The sequence below is a fragment of the Bubalus bubalis genome, chromosome 11, assembly GCF_019923935.1.
Source record: "Bubalus bubalis isolate 160015118507 breed Murrah chromosome 11, NDDB_SH_1, whole genome shotgun sequence".
NCBI lineage: Eukaryota > Metazoa > Chordata > Mammalia > Artiodactyla > Bovidae > Bubalus > Bubalus bubalis.
This window is the reverse complement of record NC_059167.1, coordinates 26211993-26229048: the sequence shown is the minus strand read 5'-3', so window position 1 is coordinate 26229048 and position 17056 is coordinate 26211993. Positions and strand designations below refer to the sequence as shown.

At 41.2% G+C, this 17056-nt stretch overlaps 1 protein-coding gene and 1 non-coding gene across 6 annotated transcripts in view; both read left to right on the top strand.

The window, feature by feature from the left end:
* LOC102408492 (protein farnesyltransferase subunit beta) overlaps positions 1-17056 on the top strand; it is an 80470-nt gene that overhangs the window by 13384 nt on the left and 50030 nt on the right. The window lies entirely within an intron of this gene.
* Positions 4066-4138, top strand: TRNAG-CCC. Its single transcript has one exon. It is a non-coding gene; the product is annotated as a tRNA-Gly (tRNA).

Genomic DNA, 17056 nt, shown 5'->3' with positions numbered 1-17056 from the left:
GGATGGGGTCAGGCTGTAAAGATGGAGTTTGAGGGACAGCCATGCCAGTTTGAGGAGCCCTTAAGAGGGAGGACTTACAAGGTTGGCTGTGGTAGGGAGTTAGGTCAACGGATGAGGTGGCTGATCTAATGGTAGATGGGGAGGAGGGGAAGGTAGAATGGGAGGAAGAGAGCCAGGCCAAAGAGCTGGCCGCAAGTGGCAGGCACTGCACTGCTTCAGATCCTGAAGGAGGGAGCACGGGGAATCCAGGGCCGAATCCTCAACTCCTGCTGATGACGTGGTTCAAGTTCTAGTCTCTGAAAGAGTATTAAATGGAAGTGGAACAAGTTCCTACATATGGTCAGACTAACTAGTTTTTTATGCTTCTGATAAAAGGAACCAGAGCTTTGCTTGTTAAATGCTTAGTAGGCTAGCTATGTGAATCAATTTTATTTTATTGACATTCAGCATGTATCACATTGCTCAACTATAAGAAAGTGCAAATATCAAAATCTCCCAGTTTTCCTTTTAAAAAGCTCCCTGAAGTGCTTTTTGGAGTATACTTGTATGCACATACTTGTAGGAGCTGAAGCTCCAATCCTTTGGCCACCTGATGGGATAAGCCAACTCATTGGAAAAGAGCCTGATGCTGGCTGGGAAAGATTGAGGGCAGGAGGAGAAGGGGATGACAGAGTATGAGATGATTGGATGGCATCACTGACACAAGAGACATGAATCTGAGGAAACTCCAGAAGACAGTGAAGGACAGGGAAGCCTGGCGTCCTGCTGCCCATGGTGTCGCCAAGAATTGGACCCGACTTAGCAAGTAGACAACAAAACAAACCAAAAGCCTACTGACAAGATTTACATTTTAAATTTAGGTATCTATACTATTTAAAATCACACTAATTTAGAAATATTGTTCTTTTTCCTCCTCATATTCATAAAACATTGTCTTCCAATTCTTCATATCCATCTTTGACCTTAATGTTTTTATTATCATTGGAGCTACATCTTAGATCTATGAATATGTTTTTGCAGGCCACACTTTTAGTTTTTCGAGATACATCCCTTTTGAATATGGAAAAGATAACTGAATATTTTATCACAAGTTACAATTATTATTATTTTACAATGTGTCCAGTTGGTGCATATCTTTGATCTTCACAATTTAAACACTTTGTTACTTTTTAAAGGGATCTTTGAAAGGGTTTACAGTGGCAGTTTACACATGGAAGTGTGAGCTCATATCCCCAGGCATTTAAATGTGTGTTTGTCTTCTTTCATTGATACCATCAGCTGACCTCTGTAGACAGCCGAAACCAACCTTAACTGAGGTTCTTCTAGGCTGATGTATCAACCCCAATTGGTTCATATTCAAAATAAAGAATTGAAAGAACTCCCCACAGCAAGAGTTACTTTGTATTTCCTATAAGGTGACTTGTTTTTTCTGAGGGATAATTGTTTTAGGATGAATCCTTTTCTTATATTTAATCTATTAATGGTTCTTTACCACTTCTTCAGCATTTGCGTGAATCTCAGGCAGCAACTCTGCTTTCTGGAATGGGCCTTCTCTGGGAGAGAGGGGGAGATGTAGGGAGAAGTGAAGTGATGATCTATGATACGAAAGTTGGTGCAGCATGAAATTTGCTTTAGATAGAAGCTGTGAAAGAGAAAGTACCAAATGTATGAGTTGTTTTTTTTTAACCACTCAGCTATGAATGGAAATTATTCTGTGCTTCCGATTGAACTTCTAGAAAAATTCCATGAGCTGTCTTTTAAACAGAGCTGTCAAGAATGCAGGTGGATGGCTAGATCTGCATTTGTATTGCCATGGCACCTAAGTCTTGGGGACTTGGGGGCAGTCACTGCATCTCTGACCCCAAGATTCTCACATAGTCTCTCCGTTGTTGAAAACCACAAACTGATACACATATTAGTTTATACCGTGTACATAGACTATGTACACACACACGCGCGTATATTTAATAGTTCATATTATATAAGTTGCATGTGCATGTGCTGCTGCTAAGCCGCTTCAGTCGTGTCCGACTCTGTGCGACCCCATAGACGGCAGCCCACCAGGCTCCCCCATCCCTGATATTCTCCAGGCAAGAAAACTGGGGTGGGTTGCCATTTCCTTCTCCAATGTGGGAAAATGAGAAGTGAAAGTGAAGTCGCTCAGTTGTGTCTGACCCTCAGCGACCCCATGGACTGCAGCCTTCCAAGCTCCTCCGTCCATGGGATTTTCCAGGCAAGAGTACTGGAGTGGGTTGCCATTGCCTTCTCCTGTATATCCATTTAAATATATAGTAGGGAAGGAAAAATCTTTTCCAGTACCCAGCTTAGATTCTCCAGATGGGGCCCTGAAAATGAGACTGATCAAAAACAAATTAACAAGAGAAAAATAAACAAATTTATTGACATGTGCATTGTGTATGTACACATGGGAACACCCATTGGAAGGGTAATTACATGTCCTTATATGCCACCTTAGGCTAAAACAAAGAAAGGGTTTTAGGCTTTGGGGCTGGGGAGACAACTCATGGGAACGATCCAGGAAAAGTATGGTAAACAAGAGTTGTTTAGTTAGGTTTGCCATTCAGATTTAAGTCAGTGCCTTCGCCATTGATTAGAGTTGTTAGGAGTCCTCCACTCCCTGGTACGGAGAGGGAGACATCTTTACAAAAGGAAACTTAATGCCTTGTTTTTATTTATTTTTGTTATTATTATTTTTTTAATATAAATTTATTTATTTTAATTGGAGGCTAATTACTTTACAATTGCCTTGTTTTTAGAGCTTTTTCTTCATCTCCTGGTTATCAGTGGCCTTTAGCCTAAAATAATCCATATACCAAAAAGGCCTGTTTTGGGATGGCATATTCTGGGACTCCTCAATATGTGTAATCTGACTTCAGTAAACTTAAAACCATTCTGTCCATAGAAACACTTAGCCTGTGCCCTGTCAGAAGCAGGGGTAAACTTTTGACAAATGAGTAGACTTAACTCCAAACTCTTATGTTCCCTTTTTGCCATATCCTAAGTGACCAATTGCCTCATGACTGGAGAAAGTGAGAGACGTATTGTTAGGACTAAGTTACGTTGTACATTAAAGAGGTTTGGGAGGGCAGACAAGGGTTTCTCTAGGTATATCTCCATTGCAGAGTTAGGATTGCTGGGTTGTAGGGTCTGTGTCTTTTCAGTGTTATTACCTGCTACTGTGTTGCCCTCCACAGTGGCTCTAGCAATTTAAGCATGAATTACTGGTGTACTACCGGAGAAGGCGATGGCACCCCACTCCAGTACTCTTGCCTGGAAACTCCCATGGACGGAGGAGCCTGGTGGGCTGCCGTCTGTGGGGTCGCACAGAGTCGGACACGACTGAAGCGACTTGGCAGCAGCAGCAGCAGTGGTGTACTACGATTAGTGGGACTTCCCTGCCAGCCCAGACGGTAGAGCGTCTGCCTATAATGCGGGAGACCCGGGTTCCATCCCTGGATCGGGAAGATCCCCTGGAGAAGGAAATGGCAACCCACTGCAGTCCTCTTGCCTGGAAAATCCCATGGATTTTCTGGAGCCTGGTAGGCTACAGTCCATGGGGTCGCAAAGAGATGGACATGACTGAGCGAGTAATTAGTAGAGTTCTATTTTGCCATCACCCTCTCTGAGACTTTATTGTCAGCAGTCTTAATTTGGAAAAAATAGTATCTTTTACATACGTTTCAAATGTCTTCCCCTAGGCTCTTGTTTGCCTTTAATCTTGCTTATTTTTATGTTCTTCTTTGTCTTTTTCCTTATAGTTTGGGCTTTTAGAAGAAATCTTTGTCTATCCCAAGAATATAAAGATATTCTCCTATATGCTCTTTTAATCACTTGACTCAAGTTTTTCATGTTTGAGTTTAATCAACCTGGATTTTACTTATTTACTTTTAGGATGTGAAGTCGGAAGGCAGTTTTTATTAGCAACACTTATTGTCCAAGTTTTTTCCTTTAATATTGGATTTTCCCATCTCTGCCTTAAACCAAATTTTCATATGTATATGGGCTGTTAGGAATTCTTTAATGAAAAATGCTGCTAAAGAGACTTCCCTGGTGGTCCAGTTGCTAAGACTCTGTACTCCCAATGCAGGGATCCCAGGTTCAATCCCTGGTCAGGGAACTGGATTCCACATGTAGTAGCTAAACACAACTAAGACCTGACCCGGCATGGCAAAAAAAAAAAAAAAAAATGCTACTAGAGGACATTTCCTGAACATTCTAGCACAGTAATGCTGTGTGCCTGACCTTTGAATGATGCGGGTTACTACTGATAACATAGTTGCGGATCTGTGGGCCATTGGGAACTCTTTTCTAGTCTTCATTTTCATTTATGATTTAAACTTAATTTTCCTTCGTTACTTTGGAACACCTGATGTTAAAACAAGGTTTTCTAAACAAGGAGTTGGCAGTGAGGGCAGTGGTCTCAAACCGGGCTGACCATTAGGATCAGCTGGGGAACTTTGGCCTCCCCATGCCCTCCTCCAGGGTTGTACCCCCAACCAGTTAAAACAGAACCTCTGGAGGTGGGACCCAGGCATTGATATTTTTAAGCTCTTCTAATAGGCAGCCAGGGTTGAGAACCCATGGTTCATAAAAGATTCATAAAGGATCTCAGCGTTGATAGAGAGGAATGCCAGCTGGTTACAGAGACTCTGTCAACTCTGACCGCCCGCTGAATCTTGTACTCAAAGTATTAGGATATTTGTTCAGAGGAAATGTTTTACCTTGTCACCTTTGTTTAACGTTTACTAGTTAAGAAGAAGAAAAGTGTGGTGAGCAGTTGAAAAAAAAGATAGTTATAAATTAAGAAAGTCCTATTTGGAGTCAAACTCAAGCATCAGCCTCTGAGCTGAAATCCACCGTGACTATTAAAGAAAACCTTTTTGATCTGTCAAACATAAGCATGCGTCAGAATCCTCTGGAGGACTTGTTAAAAAGAATCCTCTGGGTGGGCCCCATCCTAGTAGTTTCTGATTCGATAAATCTGTGACCTGAAAATTTATATTTTTAACAAGCTCAGCTTGATACACTGCCTCTGGCTACTTGCTCTAAAGGTTTCTGTTGTTGGTTTTTGGTTTTTTTTTTTCCATTGTCGGTTTTTTAAATCCATTCTCCTAATGACGTACAACTGGGCTGTTGCCAGATTCTGGATATAATGAATAATGCTTTTATAAACATTCTTGTAGAAGTCTTTTTACGATCATGTGCTTTCATGAGTTAAAAACCTGCAAGTGGAATTGTTGGATCACAGGGTAGGTGTATGTTTAGTTCTAAATGAAACCACTAGCCTTTTCCAGAGTGATCATACATGTTACACTCTCACCAGCAGTGTGTGAGGGCTCTGGTTCCTCGACACCCTTGCCAACATTTGGTGTTGTCCCTCTTTTCAACTTTAGTCATTCTGCTAGTGGATGTGGAGGGGTATTGTTAAAGAAAAAATTATTCATGACACATGTTAAAGAAGACTGTATTCAAGGAGGACTATTATGATGGTATTTTGCAATAGGGGAGAGAGATTGGGCTCAAGTCTGAATACAGCAAGGAAAATTGGGAATTGATAGCATTCTTTGGCATTGCCTTTCTTTGGGATTGGAATGAAAACTGACCTTTTCCAGTCCTGTGCTGAGTTTTCCAGATTTGCTGGCATATTGAGTGCAGCACTTTCACAGCATCATCTTTTAGGATTTGAAATAGTCAACTGGAATTCCATCACCTCCACTAGCTTTGTTCGTGGTGATACTTCCTAAGGCCCACTTGACTTCACATTCCAGGATGTCTGGCTCTAGGTGAGTGATCACGCCATCGTGGTTATCTGGGTCGTGAAGATCTTTTTTGTATAGTTCTTCTGTGTATTCTTGCCACCTCTTCTTCATATCTTCTGCTTCTGTTAAGTCCGTACCATTTCTGTCCTTTATTGTGCTCATCTTTGCATGAGATGTTCCCTTGGTATCTCTAATTTTCTTGAAGAGTTCTCTAGTCTTTTCCATTCTCTTGTTTTCCTCTATTTCTTTGCATTGATCACTGAAGAAGGCTTTCTTATCTCTCCTTGCTATTCTTTGGTACTCTCCATTCAGATGGGTATATCTTTCCTTTTCTCCTTTGCCTTTAGCTTCTCTTCTTTACGCAGCTATTTGTAAGGCCTCCTCAGACAACCATTTTGCCTTTTTGCATTTCTTTTTCTTGGGTATGGTCTTGATCACTGCCTCCTGTACAAAGTCATGAACTTCCATCCATAGTTCTTCAGGAACTCTATCAGATCTAATCCCTTGAATTTGTTTGTCATGTCCACTGTATAGTCATAAGGGATTCAATTTAGGTCATACCTGAATGGTCTAGTGGTTTTCCCCACTTTCTTCAATTTAAGTCTGAATTTGGCAATAAGGAGTTCATGATCTGAGCCACAGTCAGCTCCCAGTCTTGTTTTTGCTGAATGTATAGAGCTTCTCCATCTTTGGCTGCAAAGAATATAATCAATCTGATTTTGGTATTGACCATGGACATCTGGTGATGTCCATGTGTAGAGTCTTGTCTTGTGTTGTTGGAAGAGGGTGTTTGCTATGACCAGTGTGTTCTCTTAGCAAAACTCTGTTAGCCTTTTCCCTGCTTCATTCTGTACTCCAAGAACAGATTTGCCTGTTACTCTAGGTATCTCTTGACTTCCTACTATTGCATTGCAGTCCCCTGTAATGAAAAGGACATCTTTTTTGGGTGTTAGTTTTAGAAGTTGTAGGTCTTCATAGAACTGTTCAACTTAAGCTTCTTCAGCATTACTGGTTTGGGCATAGACTTGGATTACTGTGATATTGAATGGTTTGCCTTGGAAACGAACAGAGATCATTCTGTCATTTTTGAGACTGCATCCAATACTGCATTTTGGACTCTTTTGTTGACCATGATGGCTACTCCATTTCTTCTGAGGGATTCCTGCCCACAGTAATAGATATAATGGTCATCTGAGTTAAATTCACCCATTCCAGTCCATTTTAGTTCACTGATTCCTAAAATGTTGATGTTCACTCTTGCCATCTCCTGTTTGACCACTTCCAATTTACCTTAATTCATGGACCTAAATTCTAGGTTCCTAAGCAATATTGTTCTTTACAGACTTCACTTCCATCACCAGTCACATCCACAACTGGGTGTTGTTTTTGCTTTGGCTCTGTCTCTTCATTCTTTCTATAGTTATTTCTCCATTGTTCTCCAGTAGCATATTGGGCACCTACTGACCTGGGGAGTTCATCTTTCAGTGTCTTATCTTTTTGCCTTTTCATACTGCAAAGATGGACACAGAAGTACAAAAGTCAAGGCCTGATTTCCCAATCAGGGATTCAGAGGAGCATAATTAAAGTTTCATTAAGTAGAGTCTCTTGGACAGCAAGGAGATCAAATCAGTCAATCCTAAAGGAGATCAACTCTGAATATTCATTGGAAGGACTGATGCTGAAGCTGAAACTCTAGTACTTTGGCTACCTGATGTGAAGAGCTGACTCATTGGAAAAGACCCTGATGCTGGGAAAAGTGAAGGCAGGAGGAAAAGGGGACAACAGAGATGCGATAGTTGGATGGCATCACTGACTCAGTGGACATGAGTTTGAGCAAACTCCGGGAGATAGTGACGGACCGGGAAGTCTGGCATGCTGCAGTCCATGGGGTCGAAAAGAGTTGGACACCTCTGAGTGACTGAACAACAACAACAATAGTCTCTGTCAGTGTTACATTGTAGAATATTTGCTTCTAAATTGACAGAAGCAGTCTCTAATTGATTTCAACATCTATTTAACTACTATACATATAAATACATGTACAGTGTGTGTGGGCAGATGTGTTTGACTTTTCAAAAAAGTAGTTGTGGTGAAATCTTGGTGCGTGTATGCTAAGTCACTTCAGTCGTGTCCAACTCTTTGTCACCCTATGGTCTGTAGCTCTCCAGGCTCCACTGTTTATGTGATTCTCCAGGCAAGAATATTGGAGTGGTTTGCCTTGCCCTCTTCCAGGGGATCTTCCTGACCTAGGGATCAAACCCCAGTCTCCTGCATTGGCAGGTGGGTTCTTTACCACTAGCACCACTGGGAAGCCCAGAATCTTGATATTAAGTGTTTTGTTTTAATTCTTAATAATTTATAACTTTTTATTATAAAAACTTTCAAATATACAGAAAAATTGATAGTATTTTTTTGCCTTCCACCTAATTTCCCCGACCCCCATAAACTGTTCAAGGATAAATTTTAAAAGATAATAAGATCATGACTCATACAAATATAAAATGAGCACCTGTCAAAGATTTTATTTGACTGATGAACCCAGTACTTCAGATAAGAACTCAACATGCCATACATTTATAGTCAGATAGGAATGTGGAAATAGATTTGCAAATGGATGCAAAACTGGTCAATAGTCATAGAGTGATAGTTAGTTGCACTTTACTAGATACAATTTGCATTTCTGTGGACACAATTTATTTGCATTACTGTCAGTTTTCTGCAAATTAACTTCTATCTCTACAGAGTTACGAGATAGTCTAGTCTCACAACTAGACTAGAGATAACCTAGTAGAGATAACCCAATAATGAATCATCCAGCCAGGACACAAGTTTTCCTTTGGGGGTTGTGTCTGTATGTTTACATGGTGTGTGCATTCATGTTTGTGTGTGTGTAAGTCTATATGTATATGACTATTTTTTCCCCTGGATTTTGAAAGAAGATGAAGTTATTTTGACAGTTAACCACTAAACAATAAAGCATGCGTCTCTTAAGATAACATTCTACATAAAGACAATAAAATCACACCTAAGAAGATTAATAATCAGATAATCATGATGGTATGATCACTCACCTAGAGCCAGACATCCTGGAATGTGAAGTTGAGTGGGTGTTAGGAAGCATCACTACGAACAAAGCTAGTGGAGGTGATGGAATGCCAGTTGAGCTATTTTGAATCCTAAAAGATGACACTGTGAAAGTGCTGCACTCAATATGCCAGCAAATTTGGAAAACTCAGCAGGGGCCACAGGACTGGAAAAGGTCAGTTTTCATTCCAATCCCAAAGAAAGGCAATGCCAAAGAGTGCTCAAATTACTGCAGAGTTGCACTCATTGCACACGCTGGCAAACTAATACTCAAAATTCTCCAAGCCAGGCTTCAACAATATGTGAACCGTGAACTTCTAGATGTTCAAGCTGGATTTAGAAAAGGCAGAGGAACCAGAGATCAAATTGCCAACATTTGTTGGATCATCAAAAAAGCAGAGAGTTCCAGAAGAACATCTACTTCTGCTTTATTGACTATGCCAAAGCCTTTGAATGTGTCAGTTCAGTTCAGTTGATCAATCGTGTCTGACTCTCTGCGATACCATGAACCACAGCATGCCAGGCCTCCCTATCCATCACCAACTGCCAGAGTCTACCCACACCCATGTCCATTGAGTCGGTGGTGCCAACCAACCATCTCATCCTCTGTCGTCCCCTTCTCCTCCTGCCCTCGATCTTTCCCAGCATCAGGGTCTTTTCAAATGAGTCAGCTCTTCACATCAGGTGGCCAAAGTATTGGAGCTTCAGCTTCAGCATCAGTCCTTCCAATCACAACGAACTGTGGAAAATTCTGAAGGAAATGGGAATACCAGACCACCTGACCTGCCTCTTGAGAAATCTGTATGCAGGTCAGGAAGCAACAGTTAGAACTGGACATGGAACAACAGACTGGTTCCAAATAGGAAAAGGAGTACGTCAAGGCTGTATGTTGTCACCCTGCTTATTTAACTTATATGCAGAGTACAGCATGAGAAATGCTGGGCTGGGTGAAGCACCAGCTGGGATCAAGATTTCTGGGAGAAATATCAATAACCTCAGATATGCAGATGACACCACTCTTATGGCAGAAATTGAAGAAGTACTAAAAGACTTCTTGATGAAAGTGAAAGAGGAGAGTGAAAAAGTTGGCTTAAAGCTCACCATTCAGAAAACTAAGATCATGGCATCTGGTCCTATTACTTCATGGCAAATAGATGGGGAAACAGTGGAAACAGTGAGAGACTTTATATTTGGCGGCTCCAAAATCCCTGCAGATGGTGACCACAGCCATGAAATTAAAAGACACTTGCTCCTTGGAAGAAAAGCTATGACCAACCTAGACAGCATATTAAAAAGCAGAGACATTACTTTGCCAGCAAAAGTCCTTCTAGTCAAAAGTATCGTTTTTCCAGTACATATATGGATGTGAGAGTTGGACTGTAAAGAAATTTGAGTGCCAGGGAATTGATGCTTTTGAACTGTGATGTTGGAGAAGACTCTTGAGAGTCCCTTGGACTGCAAGGAGATCCAACCAGTCCATCCTAAAGGAAATCAGTCCTGAATATTCGTTGGAAGGACTGATTTGTAGCTGAAGCTCCAATACTTTGCTCACCTGATGCAAAGAGGCGACTCATTTGAAAAGATCCTGATGCTGGGAAAGATTGAAGGTGAGAGGAGAAGGGAACGACAGAGGATGAGATGGTTAGATGGCATCACCGACTCAGTGGACATGAGTTTGAGCAAACTTCCGGAGTTGGTGATGGATAGGGAGGCCTGGTGTGCTGCAGTCCGTGGGGTTGCAGAGAGTCGGACACAACTGAGCAACTGAACTGACTGACTAAGAAGATTAAAAATAATTCTTTAATACCATCTAATATTCACATTTGTTTTTCAGTTTCCCCAATTTCTCAAGATTCTTTTTATATCTTTCTGGTATGTTTTGAATCTGGAGCCAATCAAAGATCCTTTATTTCAGGTTGTTTAACATTTTTGAAGAGCTAATCCCTTGGGATTAAATTTTCTGATGACTAATCCTGATGACCTTTCTTGTAACATTTCATGTAGCAGTGTTTCTGAAACAGATGCTTTCGGATGTCATCCTCCTCCGAAGAGAGCCAAATCACTTTCATTAACATGGTCACAGACTGTGTGGTTTGTGCTCAAGAGAAATGAACCTATGGGCTTTCTGCTGTTTACACAAGAGAAAATCATCTCTTATTGTAGGGCTGTTAATAACCCTTTGTATTGTAGCCAGTTGTAGCTGCCTTGCCTGTGGGGCTCTCCTGCCTAAAGGAGATTAACTAGAACAGGATAGTCTCTTGCTTTGAGGTAAAAAGGAGACATGGAAATTCAAGATAAAATTCAAGACAAAATGAAAGGCCAGGGAAAGCAGACATGCTTTAGCATCTCTGTATTGAAGCTGAATCTTCCTTCCTTTCTTCCTTACTCCCTTCCTTCCTAATTTTGACTTGAGAGCTATACCGTGTTAGAGTTCTTCATGATTTAGGTAACTTTCTTTTTAAATACTTACCCTCAATTCTCCTATATTTAAAGTGAGAATTTTGCTAAAATTTTAAAAAGGAATTTAATTATAATTCTCATTTTATAGACACTATGCAGTTGTTGTGACTGCTTTTCTTAATTCTGTCCCAAAGGCTAAATTTCTAATTTTACTAATGTTTGGAGAGCCCAAAGACCACTCTTAGGTTCACTGATTCACTACTAGTTCAGTTCAGTGACTCAGTCGTGTCCAACTCTTTGCAACCCCATGGACTGCAGCACGCCAGGCCTCTCTGTCCATCACCAGCTCCCGGAGTTCACTCAAACTCATGTCCATTGAGTCGGTCATGCCATCCAACCATCTCATCCTCTGTTGTCCCCTTCTTCTCCCGCCTTCAATCTTTCCTAGCATCAGGATCTTTTCAAAAGAGTCAGCTCTTCACACCAGGTGGCCAAAGTATTGGAGTTTCAGCTTCAGCATCAGTCCTTCCAATGAATATTCAGGACTGATTTCCTTTAGGATGGACTGGTTGGATCTCCTTACAGTCCAAGGGACTTTCAAGAGTCTTCTCCGACACCACAGTTCAAAAGCATCAATTCTTTGGCACTCAGCTTTTTTTATACTCCAACTCTCACATCTATACATGACTACTGGAAAAACCATAGCTTTGACTAGAGGGATCTTTATTGGCAAAGTAAATGTCTCTGCTTTTTAATATGCTGTCTATGTTGGTCATAACTTTCTTCCAAGGAGTAAGCGTCTTTTAATTTCATGGCTGCGGTCACCATCTACAGTGATTTTGGAGCCCAAAAAATAAAGCCTGTCACTGTTTCCCCATCTATTTGCTATGAAGTGATGGGACCAGATGCCATGATCTTAGTTTTCTGAATGGTGAGCTTTAAGCCAACTTTTTCACTCTCCTCTTTCACTTTCAGCAAGAAGCTCTTTAGTTCTTCTTCACTTTCTGCCATAAGAGTGGTGTCATCTGCATATCTGAGGTTATTGATATTTCTCCTGGCAATCTTGATTCCAGCTTGTGCTTCACCCAGCCCAGCGTTTCTCATGATGTACTCTGCATATAAGTTAAATAAGCAGGGTGACAATATACAGCCTTGACATACTCCTTTCCCTATTTGGAACCAGTCTGTTGTTCCATGTCCAGTTCTAACTGTTGCCTCCTGACCTGCATATAGTTTTCTCAAGAGGCAGGTCAAGTGGTCTGGTATTCCCATTTCCTTCAGAATTTCCCACAGTTTGTTGTGATCCTCACAGTCAAATGCTTTGGCATAGTCATTGAAGCAGAAATAGATGTTTTTCTGGAACTCTCTTGCTTTTCCAATGATCCAGCAGATGTTGGCAATTTGATCTCTGGTTCCTCTGCCTTTTCTAAAATAAGCTTCAACATCTGGAAGTTCATGGTTCACATATTGTTGAAGCCTGGCTTGGAGAATTTTGAGCACTACTAATGTTTCCTGAAAACTGGGTTTCCCTCTTGGTGGATGTTGAGCCAAAAGACACAGCCAAGTCAAAGATTGGAAGAAGGAAAGATTTATTACTACAAATAGGGAGAACACTGGGGAATCTTTCCCAAGGCAGTGTCTCCCTTAACAGCAAAGCTGGGGAAGTTTTACTAGGGTACATGCATATTCATGATTAGGCTTGAGTCCAAGCTTTAGTTGATTAAAGTCAGAAGCGTCAGTAAAGATCAGCATCGTCAGCCTTTGATCCCAGTAGATCTGGTGGTTGAGGCCTCAAGCTACTCTTTACCATTAAAAGAGAACTAGGAATTTTCACAACTGATGTGTTATCTTTGCTCCTATTATTTTTCTTGCCTTATAGTTTCTGCATTCTTTGGTCTCTTAAGATCCTAGATTACTGAGACCTGTTCAAGGGCAAGTATTGTGGCCAGGCTTAGATCCCAGAATGGCTTAGGCCAAAAATGGCTTCTCTTATGTCAGGAAAGTCATGTCGGATTTTCTTTCTCTGGGGACCTCTACCTTTTCTGCTTACACAAAGATTCAGAGTACTCAGAATATAGCTGTACTCACGGTGATGACTTATTATAGCAAAAGGCTAGAAAGCAAATCAGCCAAGGGAGAGGCTCATGGGTGGAGTCTGCAGGAATCTAGGACAAGTGTCTAAGAGTCCTCTCCCAGTGGAGTCACGGAGAAGGAGTTTAATTTCTCCAGTATCAAACTGTGACCACACATGTAGAACTACCAGGGAAGCCCGTTAGAGACTTGTTGCTCATGGTTTTTAGTGGGCCTGGTCACTAAAAACCAGCACCCTCTTTTTAGAATAATTCCAGGCTCCCAGAAGGAAAATAGCTGCTTAGCATAAACTACCTTGCTTATACAGTTAAAGCTCAGTGAGCCAGTCTTATGAACTCTGGGAATGGTGGGAACCTTGGCATGTTCTAGGCTCCCAGACTCCAGCAGGGATCTACCTTTCAAGGAGGCCTTCCTAAGGATAGCAGTCTCAGGCCCGCTATGTTAACTCTTTTATAAACAACTAGCTTTTTTCCTTTCCTTCTGCTATGCAAATGAGAACATTGAAAGAATGCTTATATCTTCCCAGTGACAAAATTACTCAGATTTATATAACACTGGCAGATGACATGCAGAGAAGGGGAAGCAGAAGAGGATGTTGCATGCTTTGGCGATTACTTTCATTTTCTCATCCTCAGATGACTAGTTTTTAATTCTGTATTAATCCACTACTATTTGTTCAAAAACTATAGGCTTGTTGCTAGTACTATTTTAAAAGTTGTACTCTGAAAATCATACTTTGTGCTTTGAAGTGATTGTTTTCTATTAAAAAAGACACCAGTTCCTAAAAACAACCCATAGAATGGGAGTAGGACAGGGAACTTGTATCTAGAATACATAAAGATTTATTACAGTTCATTGATAAAAGACAAATAACCCAGTTTAAAAAATGAAGAAAGATCTGAATAGACATTTCTCCAAACAATATCTACAAGTGTCCAATAAACCTGTAAAAAGATGCTCAATATCATTAGCCATCAGGGAAAGGCATTCAAAACTATAGTGACTTCAGTTCAGTTCAGTTCAGTCTCTCAGTTGTGTCTGACTCTTTACAACCCCATGAATCGCAGCACACCAGGCCTCCCTGTCCATCACCAACTCCCGGAGTTCACTCAGACTCACGTCCGTCGAGTCAGTGATGCTATCCAGCCATCTCATCCTCTGTCATCCCCTTCTCTTCCTGCCCCCAATCCCTCCCAGCATCAGAGTCTTTTCCAATGAGTCAACTCTTCGCATGAGGAGGCGAAAGTATTGGAGTTTCAGCTTTAGCATCAGTCCTTCCAAAGAAATCCCAGGGCTGATCTCCTTTAGGATGGACTGGTTGGATCTCCTTGCAGTCCAAGGGACTCTCAAGAGTCTTCTCCAATACCACAGTTCAAAAGCATCAATTCTTTGGTGCTCAGCTTTCTTCACAGTCCAACTCTCACATCCATACATGACCACTGGAAAAACCATAGCCTTGATTAGATGGACCTTTGTTGGCAAAGTAATGTCTCTGCTTTTGAATATGTTATCTAGGTTGGTCATAACTTTCCTTCCAAGGAGTAAGCCATGAAATCTTTTGATTTCATGGCTGAAATCACCCTCTGCAGTGATTTTGGAGCCCCCCAAAATAAAGTCTGACACTGTTTCCACTGTTTCTCCATCTATTTCTCATAAAGTGATGGGACCAGATGCCATGATCTTCGTTTTCTGAATGTTGAGCTTTAAGCCAACTTTTTCACTCTCCTCCTTCACTTTCATCTACTACTTCACAAACACTAGGATGGCTATGATCAAAAACACATAATAGCATGTTGCTGAGGATATGAAGAAACTGGAACTCTCATATACTGCTGATGGGAATATAAAATGGTATGACTGCTATTGAAAAGTCTGGCAGTTCCTCAAATGATTACACATTAATATATCATATGATCCAGCAGTTTCACTCCTAGTGATGCCAAAAACTCGGCCTTTGGGCACTAGGGCCAAATTGGATCTCAGAGGCAGAGTTTTGGGTGAAGTAGAAAATAATGCTGGGCTGGATGAATTACAAGCTGGAATCAAGTTTACTGGGACAAATATCAGCAACCTCAGAAATGCAGATGATACCACTCTAATGGCAGCAAGTGAAGAACTGAAGAGCCTCTTGAGGAGGGTGAAAGAAGGGAGTGAAAAAGCTGGCTTAAAACTCAACATTAAAAAGATCATGGCATCTGGTGCCATCACTTCATGGCAAATAGATGGGGAAAAAGTGGAAACAGATTTTATTTTCTTGGCTCCAAAATCACTGCGGATCATGGGGTGACTGCAGCCATGAAATTAAAAGACGCTTAGTCCTTGGAAAAGCTATGACAAACCTGGAAAGTGTAGTAAAAAGGAGAAACATCACATTGCTGACAAAGGTCCATATAATCAAAGCTATGGTTTTTCCAGAAGTCATGTATGGATATGAGAGTTGGACCATAAAGATTGAGTGCCAAAGAATTGATGCTTTTAAATTGTGTTGGAGAAGATTCTTGAGAGTCCCTTGGATAGCAGTGAGATTGGTTCAGTTCAGTTCAGTAGCTCAGTCATGTCTGACTCTTTGAGACCCCATGAACTGTAGCACACCAGGCTGCCCTGTTCATCACCAACTCCTGGAGCTTGCTCAAACTCATGTGCATTGAGTTGGTGATGCCATTAAACCATCTCATCCTCTGTCATCCCCTTCTCTTCCTGCCTTCAATCTTTCCCAGCATCAGGGTCTTTCAGATGAGTCAGTTCTTCACATCAGGTGGCCTAAAGATTGGAGTTTCAGCTTCAGCATCAGTCCTTCCAAATTCAGGACTGATTTCCTTTAGGATTGACTGGTTTGATCTCCTTGCAGTTCAAGGGACTCGGAAGAATCTTCTCCCAATACCATAGTTCAAAACATCAGTTCTTCCGCACTCGGCTTTCTTTATAGTCCAACTCTCACATCCATACATGACTACTGGAAAAACCATAGCTTTAACTAGACGGACCTTTGTTGGCAAAGTAATGTCTCTGCTTTTTAATATGCTGTCTAGGTTGGTCATAGCTTTTCTTCCAAGGAGCAAGTGTCTTTTAATTTCATGGCTGCAGTCACCATCTGTAGGGATTTTGGAGCCCAAGAAAATAAAGTCTCTCACTGTTTCCATTGTTTCCCCATCTATTTGCTATGAAGTGATGGGACTGGATGCCATGATCTTAGTTTTTTGAATGTTGAGTTTTAAGCCAGCTTTTTCACACTTCTCCTTTATTTTCATCAAGAGGCTCTTCAGTTCCTCTTTGCTTTCTGCCATAAGGGAGGTGTCATCTACATATCTGAGGTTATTGATATTTCTCCTGGCAGTCTTGATTTCAGCTTGTACTTCATCCAGACCAGTATTTCGCATGTGCTCTGCATATAAGTTAAAAAAGAAGGGTGATAATATACAGCCTTGGTGTACTCCTTTCCCAATTTGGAACCAGTCTGTTGTTCCACGTCCAGTTCTAACTTGCTTCCTGACCTGCATACAGATTTCTTAGGAGGCAGATAAGGTGGTCTGGTATTCCCATCTCGTCAAGAATTTTTGTGGTGATCCATACACTCAAAAGCTTTGGCGTAGTCAGTAAAGCAGAAGTAGATGTTTTTCTGGAATTCTCTTGCTTTTTCTATGATCCAACAAATGTTGGCAATTTGATCTCTGGTTCCTCTGCCTTTTCTAAATCCGGCTTGA